At 42.5% G+C, this 21,469-nt stretch overlaps 1 protein-coding gene across 1 annotated transcript in view; it reads left to right on the plus strand.

The window, feature by feature from the left end:
* Positions 1-10,092: 10,092 nt before the first annotated feature.
* The window catches only part of HAS2 (hyaluronan synthase 2), a 30,166-nt gene continuing 18,789 nt past the window's right edge, over positions 10,093-21,469 (plus strand). The window contains exon 1 of the mRNA XM_045453792.1: positions 10,093-10,766. The gene's annotated coding sequence lies outside the window, so the exon portion shown is untranslated. The remainder of the gene's footprint in view (positions 10,767-21,469) is intronic.

Consider the following 21,469-nt stretch of genomic DNA (forward strand, 5'->3'; position numbering starts at 1 on the left):
TTGGAACCCATTCTGTGATCTCTTTGTTGACTGCAAATAAGAGTTTTCTTTGTACAACAACTCAACCTGGGGCAGTTTCTGACTCAGTAGGGAGAGAATTCACCTTGGTTGGTTTGGTTACACCATCACATTAGAGGATGTAGCCTGGAGTAGGAAAAAGGAAGCCACTTTGATTTATAGATATTAGGCCTTTAGATATATGGCGTATCAGCCTTCACTAGTACTCTTGTGCTGAGTCCTGCAAATGTTAGTGGCCAGACTGTAGAACAGATGATTGATAAGCACATAGTAGATGATCGATAAGCTTTTGGGGAATGAATACTTGGCAACAATGAACACAGTAACTCAAACTGGGGAACAAGGACGGAGCGTAGACCAACTTGGCCAGTGTTTCCAAGAGACAAACTCTTCTGCTATACTTTCAACTCAGTATCGTCAGTTAAACAGCATAAATTTAGTTATTTGGAAGAGAGTTGGTAAGCCACGTTCAAGTTATTATATTTAGAATATTTCTTATTTTATTTAGAAATTTGAATTTAATAATGACACAAGAAATAGCAAATGTATCTCCTCTCTTTGCTCTAAAAGCAGAAGTGTAAATATTTATCTCAGTTAACCATTTATTTGTGGACACTCCTACCAAAGAAACTTGCCAGAAGCCTGGGCATAAAAACCCTTGATTCAATCAGGCCTGAATCACTGACTCATTGTGTATGACCTGGGGCAAGTCACTTGACCTCTCAGAACATTCAGCAGGAAACACAGGTGTAAAGCAAGAGTGTGCTGAAAACCAGATGCTCCATCTAAGTTGGCTTCATTTGGTAAATACGTCGGGGAAGAAAAAGAACATTGAATTCTTTCAAAGAAGTATTTTATTTTATTTATTTATTTTAATGTTTTTTATTTATTTTTGAGACAGAGAGAGACAGAGCATGAACAGGGGAGGGGCAGAGAGAGAGGGAGACACAGAATCGGAAGCAGGCTCCAGGCTCTGAGCCATCAGCCCAGAGCCCGACACGGGCTCGAACTCACGGACCATGAGATCGTGACCTGAGCCGAAGTCGGACGCTTAACCGACTGAGCCACCCAGGCGCCCCACAAAGAAGTATTTTAAATTTGGCATTTAATTCTTAAACATGGGGCTTCTTAGAACTTGGTGAATACTTAGATAACAAATTCCTTATGAACTGCATACTTACTTCTGGTACTCAACTTTATTGTAAAAGGATTTTCTTTAGGAATTAAAAACCAAATCTGCAGCTTTTAAATCTTTGAGATTTGCAGGTTTTGAACTTTTTGAAATCTGAGCAATGCTAGTGATGAAGTTTTGGGGTCCTGGGGGGTTTGTGGGGTCTGGAGCCGATGGCCAAGAAAGAATTCCTGAAGACGTCTCTGGTGCAAAAAAGGTGATTTTATTAAAGCATGGGGACAGGACCAATGGGCAGGAAGAGTTGCATGGGATCCTGATGGGTAACTCGTTACATGCCCTCAGGTTGGGAGGGGGTCAGGGATAGAGTAAGTCTCTAAAGAATTTTGGAAGCAAAGTTTCCAGGACCTTGAGGGGTTACCTGTTGTTAGGAAAACATCATTTATTACTGTTTTGTAAAACCTCAGTCATGAGACCCTTCAGATGTATATCAGGGGTCCATAAGCTTGGAGTCCAATTGCCAGCATATCCTGAGATAAAGGAAGCTAGCTGAGATAAAGGAAGTATATTTAAAGGATCCTCAAGATTGGGATAATTAAGCTAAGGTTCTCTTTGGCCCCTAGCAAAGTGTCATCCTTGAGGCAGCTGAGCTCCTAGAGGGAGGTCACTCTGCCAGTTTCAAGGACTTGTCAATGGGTTATAGGCAGGAAGCAATTTAATTTTTCATTTGCCTTAGTTTCCCACATTACCATGCCAAGCACTTAAGCCCCTTTCCTTTGTTCTTGGGCAGCCAGGATTGTCTGAGAAATATCACACATATTCCACCTGGGTGGGGGGGGGGCGGGTGTGCTAGCTTGTTCTTTGCCCCTTAGCCTGCTTCATGCTCCCTCATCAGTAAAAATAGACAGGAGCAAAAAGCCCACTAGGGCTGGGAAGACTGAATATCTCCATAGCAGCGAAGGAGCAAGTTCTTAGATACTTATATTTCAACCTAACAATGTTTTCAATGACACCAATCATTTTGGTTAAAATTGCTTGCACACTTATCAGAGTTTTAGGTGGATAATTTTATTTACTTCTCACGTGAACTTCTAAAGTCAAGTTTTCCTACTATACCCATTTTACAGAGAGAGAAACTGAGGCTTTGAGAGATTAAGCGATTTGCTCAAGACCATATAGCGTTGCCCGAGACAGGTGGTGGGAGTTTAGAGCTCTCACTTTCACACTTGGTATTACCTTCCTTGGGGTGGAAATCACTGGATTAATATGCCAGCAGATAACGTATTGATTAGATAAGCCTCATCAAGACAAAGATGCTGGCTTTAAAAGAGATATTCTTTGGAACTCACAATTCAGCTGTATTTTGCAAAAGAGGCATTTTTACTCTTTTGTTATCCAATCACAGTTAGGCACAAAAATCGAATCTTAAAGAGCTATGTGTAAAAAGCCCAGGAAATGATTTCTTCATCTCTAAAGCAGAAGTTCCCAAGCTTCAGAGTGCCTAAGAATCACTTGAGGAATCTTTCAAAATAGGCATGTTCCCAGGACTCGCTGCTATGAATTTGCATGAAGTAGGTCTAGGGTTTGAACATGAGTCTGTAGTTTTAAAAGCAGCCAAGTAATTGCAGGGGAGGCCGCCCTCAGTCCACACTTTGAGTTCTGAAATTTCTTTTCACCTTGGATTCTTGGAGATACATGGCTTTTCAAAACAAACAATAAGGCTACTTCCCAAATTGCTTAATAGCAGCCTGACAAATTTGGTGTGAACAAACAACAGGTGCTATCTGCAAGAGGTGAGTCAAGACCCGAATCAGAATGTGTGCTGGTTCTTGGCTTAAGCATAATACATAGATGGAACCCTGGCCTACTGAGTTCTCAAAACCAGCGATCTGGGCTGAACTCTGAAACTTTAAAATCCTCGGAAAAAAAAAAAAATGCTATGGGTGAGGACGTGTGCATAATTCAGAAAAATGGAATTCTTTTGAATAGCATCACAATTGCTTGCTTTTAACCCCAAATTATCCTGATACCTGTGGTAGGCAGGAAGTGACTAAGGCGATGCATATGGAGTGACGCCTCTTAATGGTATTTTTAGGACTGAAGGTGGCGGTACGGGTCTCAGGTGCCATTGGAATGGTAATTCTGCTAATTGGGTCTTGGAGCTAACACCTCTCTTGGAGAAAGGTAGGAAGTCTCACTTTACTGAATTGGCTCAGGGTTTTTCCTTCCAAGGATTTCGGCCACCTGTATTTGAAGGCAGGCTTCTTACCCTGAAAGTTTGGATGTTGTTGTTTTTCTAAAAGGATAAAATCAGTTCTCAATGCCTGAGGAAGGCTAAATGGGATGGATTCTTGAAAAACTTTGTATTTCTTGGTTCCTATTCTTCTCAGGTAGCTTTCTCCCAAATACCTAAGAGTCCTTTGAGATTTCCCCTCCCCCAATTTAGGCTTTAAAAAGAAAATTAGTGTGAATCATTAGAGAAAAGAAAAGGTTCACTTAGGGTTCCCCCCCTTTGTCTTCTTTTTAAAGCTTTAAGTATATGACGTAACAAATTAGGAAGATATGATATTTTCAAAGACTGAATAATACTTCTTTTGGACAAGGGAATTTTTAGTTCCTCCATGAACAGATTTTGGAGAAAGCAATCTGTGAACCCCCTGAAATAGTATGGAAAAATTTGAGTGAATATTCACTTTTCTGGGAACAGGGTCAGTTGTTTTTTTTTTTTAATTATAAAAACGGGCTCCCTCTACCTAGAAAACTTTAACAACTAGTAAGAAATAAATTAGTTTAGAATAAGAAATATGAATATGGAATCAGAAATAACATTAGTTTATAGAAATTAAGCATATCTTTTCTAAGATTTTAAAAAGCTGGAAAGTTTGTTAATCTTTTCAGGACTAAGGTGAAAATCTCCAAGGCAGATCATTTAAATAATATGGCTACTTAATCTAATTTCACAATTAAGACTATTAGCAACTGCTTGTGGACACAGATATTGTAACATCTCCTTAGTCATTAGGATTAGGATTAAAATATCAAAGGACAAGTAGACTACACATTTCCCTTTGAGTAACACTTTCTGCTTTTATCGATTTGTCATGTAAATAATAAATCCTCATTGACAGAAATCGTTGGCATTCAAATCAAGGAGGATAAATAGTTTTGTCCTTTTCTGTAATCTAAGTCAGAAAAATCCAAATTATAAATGTGTTACTTACACTGTATAAAGAATTTGCTCCCCCTCCAATCCGAAATACATAGGAGTCTGGAGGTAATTTAAAAAATTAAAATTTATATAAAATAATTTTAAAAATTATCAAAAAATTTTGATAGACCAATAATATGAAAGTAAAGCTCCCACATATTCAGTGGTTTAAGGTGCAGTTCCAAAAGATAAAGTTTTCTTTCGATATATGTAATTAAATAAACTCTACATTCAATGTGGGGCTAGAAGTCACTATCTTACTCGCATGCTCTACTGACTGAGCCAGCCCAGCATCCCTCTTTATTCTTTCTTAATGTTTATTTATGCTTGAGAGAGAGAGAGAGAGCATGGGAGAGGCAGAGAGAGAGAGACACACACAGAATCCGAAGCAGTCTCCAGGCTCCGAGCCGTCAGCACAGAGCCCGATGCGGGGCTCGAACTCATGAACAGTGAGATCAAGACCTGAGTCGAAGTCAGACACTCAACCGACTGAGCCACCCGGGCACCCCAAGTCATATAATATTTTAAAGATAGTTTCCTCACTCATGGAAAGGAATATTAGAAGGTGGTTACAAAGAGTGTCTGATGAGAAAGGGATTTCCATCCCTTCTCTTTCATTTGAATAATCCTTACAATATAATCCTAATAATAATCAGGATGTAATCTGAAATGATCAACCATTGATAATTTACTACTCTGATATGGTAAGATCTTCAAAAACTATAATAAAATATAAACTATCCTCTTCTACCTTTATCAGTGAATCAATAAGTATTTGGTCTTTTCCAATGTGTTTATTCTAATTTCCTGGATGTCTGATAGATGCTTCCATATCTCCCTATATTCACATCTTCAAATTTAGTCATAAACACAGTTAGCCATACCCTTTTCAAAATTTGGTCTGAATGAAAAAGAGAGCCTCAAAGTTTAGCCTTGGAATTAACACGAAAAGTAGTCTGATATCTATGTGATTCTGGAAACTCCTTCACATTATCCAAACTGGGATCTAGAAAACTAAATTCCAGTTCAATCTCTTTCCATTTTTGCACAGCTCAGACTCACAAACTTATATGTTTTGTAAAGCTGAAAAATGCTGTGTTTTAATCCCTACTGGGGTACAGTCTTAGGGTTTAGAGAATGTTACATCTCAAATGTATAAAGAATAAGGAAATACATCAACATTTGAAAATCCTGCATTACTCAGTGAAAGGGTATTTTCCAAAGAATCAATTCACAATGTAAATTCATGAATGGTTGTAAAGGATGCATTTAAATTGTAAACCAACAGATTTTAATGTAACAGAGTATACAAAGTTCATTCCTATTGTTTTATTTTTTATTTACATTACTATTGTTTCAGATACAACATTGCAACTTACCTTTATAAAATTACTATTTGGGAGCGCCTGGGTGGCTCAGTTGGTTAAGCTGTTGGTTAAGTGTCTGACTTGGGCTCAGGTCATGATCTCACGGTTCCTGAGTTCAAGCCCCACCTGGGGCTCACTGCTGCCAGGGCAGAGCCTCCTTTGGATCCTCTGTCTTCCTCTTTCTCTGCCCCACCCCCACAAATAAATAACATTAGAAAAATAAAATAAAAATAAAATTACTATTTGTTGGGGTGCCTGGCTTAGTCATAGAGCATGAGACTCTTGATCTTAGAATCCTGAGTTTGAGCCCCACATTGAAAAAAATTTATTATTTTTATTACTTAAAAAAAAATTATTGGGGCGCCTGGGTGGCTCAGTCGGTTGAGCATGCTACTTTGGCTCAGGTCATGATCTCGCGGTTCTTGAGTTCAAGCGCCGCGTCAGGCTCTGTGCTGACAGCTCAGAGCCTGGAGCCTGCTTCATATTCTGTGTCTCCCCCTCTCTCTACCCCTTCCCCACTCATGCTCTGTCTCTCTCTGTCTCTCAAAGGTGAATAAACATTAAAAAAAATTGTTTTAATAAAAATAAAAATTATTACTGGTCAAGTTTTGACATAGTGTCAAAGAATATCTAAAAAGACTACTAAGATACTTCTCCAGTTTCCAATTACATATCTATTTGAAGCCAGATATTTTTGTATACTTCAGTCAAAACAACAATTGGATGTTAAAGCAAATATGAGAATCCAGCTGTCTGCTATTAAGCCAGATAGTAGAGATTGCAAAAATGGAAAACAATGTTACATTTCACAAAAGCGTTATTAAGTTGACAAGCCATTGTGTTTATTATTATTTTAAATGAACTAGTAAATATTTTAAAACTTTCAGTCAGCTTTTATATCTAATCTGGTAAATATTGATAAATATAAACCCTATAAGCAAAGCTTTGTGAAGTCTGCAATAATTTTTAAGAATGTATAGAGAGGTCCTTTACATCAAAAAGTGGAGAGCCCCTTATGCATGGAATTGTGAAGGTACTAAATCCTTTTTCTGGAAACTGCCTCTCAGACATAGTGAGCACTTCTTTTGTGATGTGGGAGGAGGGAGATCAGCAACAAGATACTAACTCACATTAACTAAAGTAAAACTCCTACCTCTGAATTTCTTTGCTACGTTGTCTTGTGTAGTTGACAACATAATAAGTAGAAGTTGTATAAGGTAGGAGTTAGGATGTCAAAACCTGAAGCACCTGTCATCTGCTGATCCAAATACCTCATGTTTAAAATAGAAGTTATATTTTAAATTAATTATCGAATGTTATTCAGGTGGTTGGTGCTGTAGATTGTGTAACTGAATCTCATGTCCCCTAATTTGCTGCTTGTGGATCAGTACTACATGGCTGGTGGCCATAATTCAGGCCTACGACTCAGAAGGGAATTTTGGTTAAATGTGAAAGTTTGGGTGTATCCATGGGCACAGAGAAATATTCAATCCATGAGATTCAGTGAGATGACAGCAGGAAGCTGAAGTAGGTCAAATAAATGAGCATAGGATAAAACCTCAGTCAATGCTCATCAAGAATAATATACAGAATAGAAAGCCAGGAGAAGGGTACTATTTTTTGAATACCCACAACGGTTCAATTAGAAACCACTAGGTTACATTTGGAACCCCTAGCTTACATTACCTAAGAGTAGATTTTAGCCCTACCCTTATCTCCTAACAGTGTAAAGCAGGTATTTCTTCATTTCTCAACTAGGAAACAAAGGTCTAGTGAGGTGAATACACTTCCAGGATCACACAGATTCCACATCACACAGTCCCAAATCAAAGACAGGGTTTGGGTTTCAGGTCTCTCTTGGGGCACCTGGGTGGCTCAGTTGGTTAAGCATCCAACTTCGGCTCAGGTCACGATCTCATGGTTCCTGGGTTTGAGCCCCACATCCGGCTCTGTGTTGACAGTTCAGAGCCTGGAGCCTGCTTTGGGTTCTGTGTCTCCTTCTCTCTCCGTCCCTCCCCCACTCAAGCGCGCGCGCTCTCTCTCTCTCAAAAATAAACATTAAAAAAGAAAAAAAAGAAAATCTGATACATTTAAATATATATATAATATTCTACCCTTGAGGAACTTTCATTTCTGGCTTGAAATTGTACTAGCCTTTTCCCTATTCTCTTGAGGTAGGGGGAACTGATAGAAATGCATGGATATGTAATGAGGTTTTATATTCATTCAGTCAGGTAACATTTTACTTTTTCTTTATGGGCCATGAATTGCAAGTAAAAGGGGACAAACAACAAATGTGCTTTTGTTTAATAAAGAAACCCAGTTTTACTAAAGGTTCTTATTGCTGGAACTATTAGCAAAGGGGCAGCTAAGTGCTACTGAGCAAAAATCTGTAATTCTGCATTACAAATAATAAGCATAGAAATTTAGAGCTAAGATTGAGTGTTCCTGTGGGGTCCCACAGCTAGACACTTGACAGCCACAATTTTCACCGTACCCCTAAATCGGCTTAATCCGCATTATATGTAAGAGTACATAAGTCAGATAGTATGTTTTTTTAAATAATTTTTTTTAGCGCTTTATTTTTGAGAGACAGAGACAGAACATGAGTGGGGGAGGGGCAGAGAGAAGGAGACACAGAATCCGAAGCAGGCTCCAGGCTCCGAGGTGTCAGCACAGAGCCCCAGGAGGGGCTTGAACCCACGAACCGCTAGATCATGGCCTGAGCCGAAGTCAGACGCTTAAGTGACTGAGCCACCCAGACGCTCCCCCAGATAATATATTTTCAATTACAACTTAGCCTTTAAAAACTATCATACAACTAAAATTCAAGAACCAGTCTAAGTGGGATGAATCCGGCTCTCAAATTTAAGCCAGTTCCTCAAGAGTTGAATCACCTCAGGCAGTGTTCACACAAAGGCTGAAGCCTTGAAGATTTGTTGGGGAAAATTAGTGAGTGGGTTTCCCCAGACCAACGTGAAGTCATCAGGCCAGGGCAATGCTTCCCAGAGGTGTAACCGCGGCTGGAGGGGGGGTGGGGGTGGTGGTGGTGCGGGTGGGGCGGAAACGCGCGGTACTTTGCAGGTCGGCCCCTGGGGACTGGGTTGGCTGACTACCTGGCCTGGTATTGCAATAAAATTCTTGACCTCTAAGCACATCCCCTAACACCACACCCAGCGCGAACTTGTTGAAAAGCATCGTTCCTAGTTTACTCGACTTTTCTGTTTTGACTTGTTCCTTATTGTCCAAAATACGTGATAAGGAGCAAGACCCCACTTTTCAAGGCCTGAGTTCCAAAGCAGTTCACACCTCAGAGGATCCTTGGAAGGCGGGGGGGTGGGAAGCAAAGGAAAGGAAAGAAATCTCTTTTTACCCTGCAATAATTACAGCGGAACCTTCAATGGCCAAATTAGTGAATTTGTAAACCCGCTCTCATTTTTTCCTAAACAGTGCCACCTAGTGTCCATTTTAAGTCATCAGGAGACGCTTTGGCGAGGACCAAAGAGAAATAAAGAAAGGGGAAAAGAGTAACCGGGAAGACTCTTTCCAGCTTTAGGGCGTTGGGGAAAAGATGGAGAAAAGAGCGTCTCAAATATAAGTATTTTGACTCGTTATCTTCTTAGAAAGCTCGAAAGAAGCAGAAGCCATTTAAGCCATTCCCTTGGAAATGGCTTTTTCTAAGCGCGCTACTTTCCAGTTCTTCGGAGCACGATTTTTATTTTGTTTTATTTATAATGCTCGCTGCTTGCGTGTTTTTACGTGAGGAGGCCAAGTGAAGGAAAAAAATATAACTATGTTTATACTTTTCCCGCCACCCAAGACCGAAACTTCTGTGTAGGGAGGACTTTGACACTTGACGCCTGCTCAGAAACTTTTGAGCTACTGGGAAGAAAGGGTTAACACGCGGTAGACCTGTAGCCGATTTTATTTGGAGTCGCTGCCGGCGTTCGGAGGTTCCAGGTGCACACACACACACACACACACACACACACACACCCCTCCCAGCTATCTCTCCCCAGGGCTGTTACTTAGTAGCCTAAGGGCACCATTTGGCCTCACAGCAAATTAGTTAAACCGTTTGGGGAGTTTATCGCGAAGAGGGAATCCTTGTAACTCAGACCGGAGCTGAGGGATTTCTGCAAAGCGCGGCCTCCCAGCTCCGTCGCTGGAGGGAAGGAGGGAATCAGGTGGTGGCCAGCCTGTGCGCAGTGCATTTCTCTGCACACGTTAGCAATCAAGTTAATTGAATTCATTGGAGTTTAGAACCGGCCTCTAGCTCAGAGAGGGCTTTGAATGGCCAATTTCTCTTTCTTCCTCTCCCCCTCCCCGCCTCCCGCCCGCCCGCCCGCGCTCCCAGTTCCCTCCCCCCGGGTTCCCCAGTCCGCACCTCCCTTCTCCACTCCCCTCAACCCCCACTCCCTCCTCCGCCCTATTAAAACACCCACCAGCTCTCTTGTTAAGACCCCCTTAAGTTGGAGGAGGCAGAAAGGCAACAACAGCGAGGAAGGAGAAGTCAAGACGTCTGGAAAGAATTACCCAGTCCTGGCTTCCAGCAGCCCATTGAACCAGGGACTTGAACCAGCCCCAGCCAAAGACTTTCTCCCGATTCTGCGCTTCCTGGGTTCTGCTGAGACTTCACCGGGCTTTTCTTGATACGAAAAAGAAAAGAGACTTTCCGTTATCAGGGGAGGGGGAACTGGAGCAAAATAATAATAATAATAATAATAATGATAATAATAAAATAAAAATAAAGTTAATTTATTTTTAAAGCACAAATTTTTCTTTTAAGAATTAGACTGAAGTGCAACGGAAATATTAAAAAGAATAGTGGTGAAATTTCCTTTTAAAGTGGGGGTGAACCAAACATTTCAGACTACCCCCCCATCCTTTTTAAATGTTGTTTTTAAATTTTTTATTTTTTTTGGCCGGTCGTCTCAAATTCATCTGATCTCTTATTACCTCAATTTTGGAAACTGCCCGCCACCGACCCTCCGGGACCACACAGACAGTCTGAGGACAACTTTATGACCAAGAGCTGAACAAGGTACGTTACACTGGCGCGATATGGTGAACCAGGAGGGCCCCCGAATAGGCCAGGGAGAGGGAAGAAATTACCCACATAAGTGTTAAAATATTGTAAAGCTAGTTTTCGACAGAGAAGTTTGAGGTCTGATAATTTCCAACAGACTGAAAATCAGGGGATATTTCAGATCACTGTCAGGCTTGGCAATATAACCCTGGCTTTCCCCATCCCTGCGGCGCTCGGAAGAAATCCGCTGCCTTTCTGGGAACACAGGTAACCTCTCTGCCTGGGAAAGACTGCACGTCCCGAGATGTACTTTTCCACTCCTCATCTTCCGGAGCCGCAGAGGGGCTCCCGGGCTAGGAAACCAGAATTTCCACTGTGCAAGGAAAATGCATTCCGCACAGCCACCCCCCCCCCCCTTTGCCCCTTCCCTTCCCATCCCTTCCCTTCCGTTCTTTTCCCCCCACACTCTACGTCGGGAGGAAAACCCTGGAACAGCCAGCTCAGTGCCTTTTACTTGTAAGTGGGAAACCCGCTTCTTACTTGGAATGCAAAGGGTTAAAGTGATTTGGGCTCCCAGCTCCTGGGAGCCGAGACCCTCCGAGAAGGAGGGTCCTTCGCCACCTCCTCGCAGCTACCGGCCTCGCTCGGCCACTCCCACTTTCCCGGGCTTCCCGTCCTTTGCACTCCCTGGACCCCAAGGCAGTGTCAGGCTCGGTCTGCCCAGGCTCAGCCCGGCTCCGGAAGCCTTACTTGGGCCAGGGGTCCCGGACACAAGCGGTGGCAGCCGCCGATCCGAGCGGGAGGAGGGCGCGCGAACCTCTGCTCGCCGCCGCCCGGGGGCAGGGCGTGCGTGGGGACCGCGCGCTGCAGCGCAGGCAGCTGCAACGTCCCGGGAGCCAACTCCGACGTGGCACCGAGCACGCTGGCGCTTCTCTTCGCAGCTGCAGCGCGGGGCCGCGCGGGTGGGGGGCTTGGGGGTGCCGTCCCCAGCGCCCGGCCTGGGGAGGGGGGACGGGGGCGCGCGGGAGCTGGGGCGAAGTGGGAGGCGAGCCAGAGGCAGGGTTGGGATGGATAATCAACACCTTGGGCGGAATTGGTCACGCTGGTTCCCGCCCAGCTTGAGCTAGGGCTCCGAAACGGGTCCCCGTGAACTGGAGGGCGGGTCTGAAAGGAGGGTCTGTGCGCGGGCCGGACGGGGAGGCGAGAGAGCACTTCCCCTCCGGCCAGGGAAACGCAGCCGAGGGGAAACGGCGCTGAAAGGATAATTAAGGCTGGAAAGAGGGGCTGGGAGCGGAGAGGCGGTGCCTGGGGAGGAGGGTTTACAAGACCCGGGTCCTATTACACCGGCTTAGGTGCCAGCGCCTCTTTTTCCATCCCCCGAACGCGCGCGCGGAGTACTTGGACTCGGCGACCCTGCGCGCCTCCAGGGCGTGCGAGCCGCTGCAGCCGCGCGCCCAGAAGGTGCGTGTAGGAGCCCTGCCGGCCCCTCCCTGCCCGGTTCCCCACGCTTGGGGACCGTTGCAGCCGGGCGTCTCCCGAGCTGCTGCCCAGAAACGCTGCGCTCCAACCCACGTGGCTGGCCTGGGATTGCCTTTGACGTCACACCCTGGGGGGGAGGTGTGACGCAATAGGTCGGGGAGCCCTGATTGGCCGCGAAGGGCTTTCCCGAACTGGAGGCCTGAGTATATATAGACTCTCAGCTCAGTACTGAGAGTAAAGTGAAGGGTATTGGTAGTTGGGCTTTGCTGAGAAACTGAGGTGACTGCCAAGAGGGGGAAAGACTTCGCTGCCCTTTGTAGATTTCAAGCCCCCTTTTTATCCCCCTCACAGATTTTTCACTGCAGTGAGGAAGTATGATAATGTACTTTTGGAAGTGTTAAACAAGATTATAATTGTTTAGGAAGGTTTTTTTTTAACCACTTTTTAAAATGTCAACACTTATTCAAACACATATGCAGTGACGAAAGGTTTAAAATTAAAATGTGCATTTATATAGAATTGGCTAGGACAAATATTTGCGTCCATCAAATTATTTGTAGATACTGTTTTAAATTTTACAGAATAGGATTGAAAAGAATACTTAAATTCTAAACTTTTTCTTTTCATACCAATGTGTGCAAATTGACTCATTAATTATATTTTTGCTGCGTTTTTCTAGTTGCTAGATACGATTACAGGAACCACTGAGGTGCTACATTTTTAATATCCATCATGCCACATCTCAGGTTTTTCCCACTGCTTGGCCCTTTTACGTTTTCAATAAAAGGTTAACTCTTTAACGTGCTTATGTTAGTGTCTATATTATGTCATGTGTGAGTTTGCAATTTTGGAACAAGTATTCAGAATTCTAGGTAAATATTTCTGGATGATAGCATTGTCATTAGAATATCATTACTCCTATTCACATTTTTTAATTTATGTATTTCCTGAGGGGAATAGAAAACTGGCTTGTAGATACATTGACAAAAGTATATTACCTCAGTTGCTTGTGTTGTACCTGGAACTGACTCTTTACCAGAGAAAGTTATGCAGCTTATAAAAATGAAGTTCTTAAATAGACGATTAGCATCAAATTTGCATGTCACTCTCCACAAAGCAAAGATGTAGTAGGTTAACCTTCCTGGAACACAGGAATTGAGCAGCAAACGAATAAGAAATTTACTAGAAAGTAAGTCAGATTGGAACCAATAACTTTTGGTAGGTTTATAGAATAGCCTCACAGTTTTGAATTTCATAAACTCTTGTTTTACACATGGTTTCCTTACCAGCTTTCTTTTAAAACAATTTTTTTTTTTTGAGATTTTAAGCACAGACTGATTCATTTAGTATCTATTATTGGAACTGTGGGGAAAGCCCTTGGGGAGTGATGTGTAGGTCTCCTTTGGCAAAGCTATATTACATTGTCATAGTTTTAAAAATGGAAGTATAGTTCACACACAGTGTTACATTGGTTTCAGGTGTATAACATAGTGACTCAACAAGTCTGCTCTTCATGCTGTGCTCACCACCAATGTAGCTCCCCCTGCCCCTGGTATCGTACACACATATTGCAATACCAGGGATTCTGTTCCCTACGCTGTACCTTTTATCCCTGTGGCTTAGTCACACAGTTACTTTTTTCAATCTAAGAGCAAGTAGTTTGTTACATTATCAGCATCCTGACTGTTACATAATATGGGAGTGATGAGTTAATGTAATTGGAGAACAGATCATAAACTCCACTGTCTCTTTCTGGGTTCAGTTTTGTTTTTTGGTTGTTTTTTGTTTTGTTTTGTTTTGTTTTTTGCTTGTTTTTGTTTTTAAATCCAACTTCACTCAGGCTGTGTTCCACTAGGAGCCTGCAAGGACAGAGCCAGTGGCAGCTAGTACGACAGGTGATTGGGGGAGAGAGCTCCCTGTAGAAAAATCACCTCCACCTCTACTTGGTTTTAATCCTTTTCTCTCCAGTGGCAATCTGCCTAGAATAAGTATCGCCCCACGGCATATACCTTAAATTATTCAAGTATATCTCGAATGTCACCAATACATAAAGATTTATAGAGTTTGTATATATACTGCCTTGTCCACAATCTGTCTTTTGAATTTGCACCCAAAGTAGGGCTTGGACTCCTGACCCCGAGATCAAGAGCAGCATGCTCTACTGACTGAGCCAGCCAGGCGCCCCTCACAATCTAGAAAAATGTTGTTGGTATAGAAGTCAAAACAAATATAATGAGGTCACACTCTTAAATATTTCTTTAACTTAAATAATAAAATATTTACAAAAGAATGCCTCTAAAATGCATCATTTTACTGCAAACTAAAAAACAAAAACAAGATGCAGTTCACATTTTAATGGAATTTGTCATACAAAAAATATACTCAAAGAAGTCTATAAATAACCACAGTGTAAGGCAAGACAGAAGAGGACCCATAAAAAGTGACATAATGGCTACTGTTTATTACATGTCTAAAATGTATCAGGCACTGAGTTAGATACTTTATTTTTTTAATGTTTATTTTTGAGAGACAGAGTGTGAGTGGGGGAGGGCAGAGAGAGAGGGAGACACAGAATTTGAAGCAGGTTCCAGGCTCTGAGCTATCCACACAGAGCCTCACATGGGACTCGAACTCATGAACCGTGAGATCATGACCTGAGCCAAAGTCCCACGCTTAACCCACTGAGTCACCCAGGCGCCCCTATTTTATATACATTATATCTAATGTATATGGGCCAAACCCGCATCAAGAAAATTTTGTAATTAAAGGAATCTTGCTTCAGAAAGGTTGAACAACTCAAAGTCACAGTGTTTAGTGAGGAGTGTGGATGAAATTGAATCCATTAAATCTTGAATATAATGCCCTTGAACTGGACTATGCTGTGGCTGGACTAGTCAAGTTTTCTGAGGGCTTAAACTGAGGAGAAATCACATCTGCGAGAGATCAGGAAGGATTTTGTGAAGAGCCTTGGCACTTGTGGCACATTTGGTTACATGGGGTGTTGACCTAAAAGATAGTGTGCCCGAGAGCCAATGGAGGAACTTCGAGAACTAAGATTCCATGCCAAGTTTTGTTTTGTTTTTTGTTTTTGTTTTTTTTTTTGTTTTTGCAAACTTTCTCCCCTTTGCCACACTGAACTCTAGGATGAAGTTTATGGCGGTGAAACTCAGGAACCAATAGGGCAGTTGGGCGAATTGGCATCCTGGGGGTCATGGATCATTGCTGATGGTACAAATGAAGAAGAAATCCGAAACCTACAGCTGTGGGTGCAGACACAGCTGGGGTGACAAGGCCTTTGAAAGGCTTATTGCCTAACCTTGCGAGCGTGGCTCCAGGGTCTCTGCCAGAATCGATGCAGTGGGACTGGAGAGACAAAGGCCAACTTCAAAGCCAGAGAGGGAGAGGAGGTCAGAAGGGGACAAGATGAGGGTCATGTGCTCTAATATGTCCCAGAGGGTAATGTTCTCTAACGTGAAGACTATTGAGAGGCTCCGTTTGGTACTTTTACCTCGGATTTCTAGTTGAGGACAGTAGCAGAGGCAATATACATGGAGGAGTGCGTATCGATCCAAATAAATCACTGGGGTTTTCTTAGACTTTAACCCAGTGATTGCCAAACGTCGTTGCAATTAGAATCACTTATGGAGATTTGAAAATTACTGATGCCCTGTTAGCACCCCCTACCAATTAACTCTGGATGTTGTAGGAGCCGCATATCAGTAATTTTTACAGATCCCCCAAATTAATTTGGACGTACATCAAAATTTGGGAACCACGACTTTGTAACCTTTGCTCACCACCATGGTTTCCTAATCCACTGTTAGCAGGCAAATGTCTACAAGCAAAGAATGTCTTGTAGTATAAAGACGTGGGTTTCCGTGCTCCATGCCAGTGTCACCTGCCTAAGTTAATATTCTTAATCCTGATCTACATATGATTTGAGGCTTAGCCCCCCCCATCCTCCATACAATGAGTTTAGGGGTAAAGAAAACCTGTGTTCCAGAACCAGTCCTGCTCTTTATGAGATGTGATTTTGAGCAATGCATTCTCTAAACAAATATTCTTTATGTATCTCCTTTTGGCCTTTGAGCCTTGGTATGTGTAAATATTGGCTACAAGTTAAAAAGACACCAACTTGGTCTTCAGTGGATTTGAGAATATAATGAGGAAGAGAGACAAGTGTACTTTATCCCTTAAGTTACTCTTCCTTTACATCAAAACCATTGGTATCCCATTGAAGCTGCAATAAATATATATAGTCCTTACCTACTTACAGTAAGCCTGCAAAAAAGTTGCACTCCCATTTTGCAGATGAGGAACTGAGGCTCAGGAGTAGATACCAAAAATGTACTCTTTGTACTCCTCCTTCAGATGACCATGATGAAGAACATGCCCACATTGCAACCTACATTCATCCTTCTTATAGACACTCAGCTATAGGTGGCTACAATATGAAAATAAAGTTTCCATCCTGTCCCTAAAATTTGAAGTTCAGAGATATCGATTGTCTAAGGACACATGGCTCATTCACAGGAACCCTCAGGTGATTTGCCTGAAGTCACGTAGCTAATATGAGGCCAAACTTGGGCTTGAACCCATTTCTTCCCAGTCCTGCTAGTCTTTTCCCTATGCCACAGTTAACTAGCAGTGGATTAGAGGGCAGGGGAGTGAGTCAGGCTGATTAGGTAGTTAGTGAGCAGGCAACAAGTGGCAGAGATCTAACATCACTGAGCTCTAGCTGTTGATAATTCTTTTTAGGTACTTAAATGAGTTCTGTCTTTTAAATTAAGAATCTGTTGTGTGAAGTCAGTGGGATTATTTCCATTTTATAGATGAAGAAACTAAAGATGGCAAGTATTATGTGGCTTTCCCAATGTTGCCATGCCATTAAAAGGAAAAGCCAGGAATCTATCCCAATTCAGTCTGGTTCCAGAGGGACCAGGACATACACACACACACACACACACACACACACACACACACACACACATTATTAGAGCCGAACGCAAAACAGTGTATGGATCAATGCACCATAAATATTGTAAGAGTTCCAGATTTCAAGTAGATAAAAGATGATCTCATTATCCACCATGACCCACACTTGACCCCTGAATTCATAAGGTTCCTCAAATTGTAACTGACAGTTTCTGGAAATGCTTTTGGAGGGCCATTTGCCTTTTCTAACTTTATTATCCAAAGGTCTTCTACAGCTGGTCTGGTACTTCTTACAAACCATTACGTTTAGGTAGCTGGGCAAGAGATTATGGAACTTGTCTTTTAAAAAGAAAGAAAACGGGGCGCCTGGGTGGCGCAGTCGGTTAAGCGTCCGACTTCAGCCAGGTCACGATCTCGCGGTCCGGGAGTTCGAGCCCCGCGTCGGGCTCTGGGCTGATGGCTCAGAGCCTGGAGCCTGTTTCCGATTCTGTGTCTCCCTCTCTCTCTGCCCCTCCCCCGTTCATGCTCTGTCTCTCTCTGTCCCAAAAATAAATAAACGTTGAAAAAAAAATTAAAAAAAAATAAAAAAAAATAAAAAGAAAGAAAACGGGGCGCCTGGGTGGCGCAGTCTGTTAAGCATCTCACTCTTGGTTTCGTCTCAGGTCATGATCTTGCAGTTTCGTGGGTTTGAGCCCCACATCAGGCTCTGTGCTGAGAGTGCAGATCCTGCTTGGGATTCTCTCTCTCTCCTTTCTCTGCCTCTCCCCTCTACTCTCCTCTCTGTGCTCCCTCTCTCTCTCAAAATAAAAAAACTTAAAAAAATAAAATAATTAAAAGAAAAAAAAAACGTTTAGGATGAGGGGTATTAAGGGTTCAACATGTATTCATTGCCACTGCAGTAAAGAAAGGAGAGGGACCCACCCAAGTGCAAAAGGACTTACTCATTTATTCAAAATATATTTATTGTATGCCTACTATGTGCCAGCCTCTGTCTTTGGTACAAGAACACACAGTTGATTGAGATAATCAAGTCCCTGTAGCCATAGAACGTACATAGGGCTAGTTAGAAAATCAAGTGTGGTCTGGGGAGAGTGACAGGGAGTGAAGAGAAGGTAGGGTGGAGGAGACATTTTAGAAGAGAATGGTAAGCTGAGACCTCTGACTAATGCTGATGCTGATGACTAATTTGAATTCACTTCCTCTTTTTCCCCAAATCTAAAACAGAAGGACCACTTTATGAAGCTTTGGGAACTCAGTTCTCACCCCTGCACCCCTTAGTGCCATGGGAGCGGCTGTCATTCCAGCTCATCCCACCTTGCCTTCTGGTTAATAGAAAGAATAGGAGGAAGAAAGGCTCCGATATCCATTGACCTATAGAGTCCTACTTGGGGTATGTGAGCTCACAGCAAGGCTTCTATCTGCTCTGCAGGTGGAACAATGAATGTAGCAGTGCCTTTCTTAAGGTAAAGCAGGATTTTGGCTGTAGGCAGTAATAACATGCTGTTGCATAGATGGAACCACCAGCTTTCTCTGGGATAACCCCATTCTCTGTCCCTTTTAGCTGCATCCACGCAGAAAAGTCTAAGAATCCAGAAATCTCTGCGTGTTGGCTAATCTTGTATCTACCTGAGTGTCAATTCCCCATTTTCCATAATAACGGGAAAAAGAGTTTTCTAACTTGTCCTTGCACAACATGTTTTATTAGCCGGAAACAAAAGGAAGCTGCCTGTTTTGTCATGACAAATCAAATCTATTCAGCGAATATTTACTGAGAGTACTGTAATCTGGCTCTATGCTACCATGCGGATCCTACTTCTGGTTTTGAGACTGTTACTTAAATACTTAGAGTCTTGGTTTCCTCATCCTATGTGTATGCTTTGTAACATGAGATTAAGAATACATTTATCACCTAAAGTAGTTAGGATTAAATGGGATCATGCCATTCAATAAGACAGACAATACTTAGCCCACTGCCTGGAACCTAATGAATGGTGAATAAACGTTAGCAGATATAACAACGAGGTCAATGACGATGTTGATGCATAAAGTTACATGAATTCATTCAGCAAATATTTACTGAATACCACCTGTAAGCCAGGCAGGGTTTTAGGTCCTTGGGGCACATTAGCAAAAGTAGATTTAGAAAAATCTGTTGACTTTGTGGAACTTACATTAGGGTGCATCAATCTATTCTTTACGCTTGGTTTGGCTTAGAATTCTGTGAAGACTTGTACTGGTGAATAATTGGTATCCAATCAAATAGCAGCTTAAAAATCAATTCAAGTTTGATGTGGGCAAAAAAATAATTAAAATAAAATCCAACTTCTATGTTTTACATACTTACGGAAGGTAGATTTCTAAGTCGTCTCTCTCTTTAGCAGTAAACTCTTATGCTCCAGGACGGAACTACCGTATTTTCCAATTGAACAATGAAGCCATATGTCTGAGGAGAGTTTGCTTATGAAGCAGAGTATCTGAATTGAGGATTGTCTCAGAAAGTCTCACACATATGGTGCCCATATCTATGCAATTGCCCGGGGGAAATGATAAAGAAACACACACTGTGTGTCACTCCTTGAGATCAATGTATTCCCTCCGTAAAGTTGGCTCTGAAAATGTGCCTTTTGCCCTTTGGCCTGTACTGACATACGCTGCATGTGTCTTACCGGGCAATAATACGATACATCTCAGAAACAGAAAGGTTCAGTTTTAACCAGGCTGCTGCAGTGTACTAGCAACTTTTCCCAGGCTTCAAAGGGACATTCTGTAGACTCCTATGATGTAAGAGGGTGTTCCCCCTCCAGCTGTGGCCAGCAGATGCTACGCAAACACTCTCTTTGTCCACGTGTGCTGATAAAAGCAAGGAAAATGTGAATAATGGAAAAGAATGGCAGGCGGTACTTTTGCTGGCTATGGTGATTTTAAACCCAAGCGAAGCACACACTTCAGCTTCTCCCTGGCTGAGCGTTGCAGTCCCCTTGAAATTTTTCACTCTTGTGAGAATGACTCACGTCTTGGAAACGACGAGTTCCAAGTCTGGTGCTCCCAGCACCTTTAGGCATTCGTTAAGGTGCCCGGTGGGAGTTTTCAGCATCCTGTCAGCTGTTTTAATTAACAAGGGATGCTGTGCTCTCTTGCCTCCCACTGGAACTGTTCCCCGGCACCGTGAACTTTCCATTCGTGTTGGGGTTCCCTTTATCAGCCTCCCAGGTTACATACTGTGATGTCCTGTAGAAGTGCTGGAAGGGAAGCACATCTGTGTTTGGTTGTTTTAGCTTCCTTGTTAGCTGATACTTTGTCTATTTTTTATTTTATTTAAATCCAAGTGAGTTAGCATATAGTGTAATGTCGATACTTTAAACTGGATTGTGCTTTGGCTTTTTAAAACCCTCTCAGAAACACTTCGATTTGGCTCCTCGCCGCAGCTCTGTGAAGGGTCCCTGACAAATATTATTATCTCCATCCAACAAAAGAAAATAACGTCCACAAGCTAGAATCCTGGTCTCCAGGCTGTTCTGCATTACCTCGGGTTGTCTTAGGGTGAAGTCAACTCCAAATTTTAAAACACACGGAGATTTGGGGAGAGTGGTGCTCTTGGAGAGACATGGAAGTTTGTGCCCTTTCCATACCCCCCTTTCAGCTGGCTGCTTCTGAGTAATGTCCTTTTATAATAAACCAGTAATCAAGCGGGTAAGCAGGTTTCCTGAGTTCTGTGAGCCACTCTAGCAAACTAATCAAACCCAACGTGGGCAGGTCTTGGGAACCTCTGATTTAGAGCCAGTTGGTTAGAAGTATAGGTAACAACCTGGGCTTGGGACTGGTGTCTGAAGTTGGGGAGGTGAGTGGCAGTCTTGTGGGACTGAACCCTTAATCTGTGGAGTCTGATGCTATTAGGGATGGTGTCAGAATTGAGTTAAATTGTGGGACACCCACTGTTGTCTGGAGAACTGTTTGTTGGGTGAGGAACCTCCTTTCCCTGACACGCTGGAGTTGGGTCCAGGAAAAGTTGGGCCCAAAAGAAAAACAAACTAACAAAAGTCTACCGGGTACCTCTTCTATGTTCAGCCTTGGAGATACTTTAGGAAATACAGAACACTATATAGTTCTTCTCTACTCTGGTTGTTCAAAACCTTATTCAGAAGATACACAGACCATAGGGAGGAGTACAAAATTGGCTGTTACTAAGAGCTGAAATGTGTTTCAGGTCTAATGTATCACAGCTTTTTGTTTTTCAGCTTAGGAGCATCTTTTTATTTTTTGTTTACTCTCTTCTTTTTAAGTTTTTTCGTATTACGGCTTTAAAA

The sequence above is a fragment of the Leopardus geoffroyi genome, chromosome C3 (assembly GCF_018350155.1).
Source record: "Leopardus geoffroyi isolate Oge1 chromosome C3, O.geoffroyi_Oge1_pat1.0, whole genome shotgun sequence".
Lineage (NCBI taxonomy): Eukaryota > Metazoa > Chordata > Mammalia > Carnivora > Felidae > Leopardus > Leopardus geoffroyi.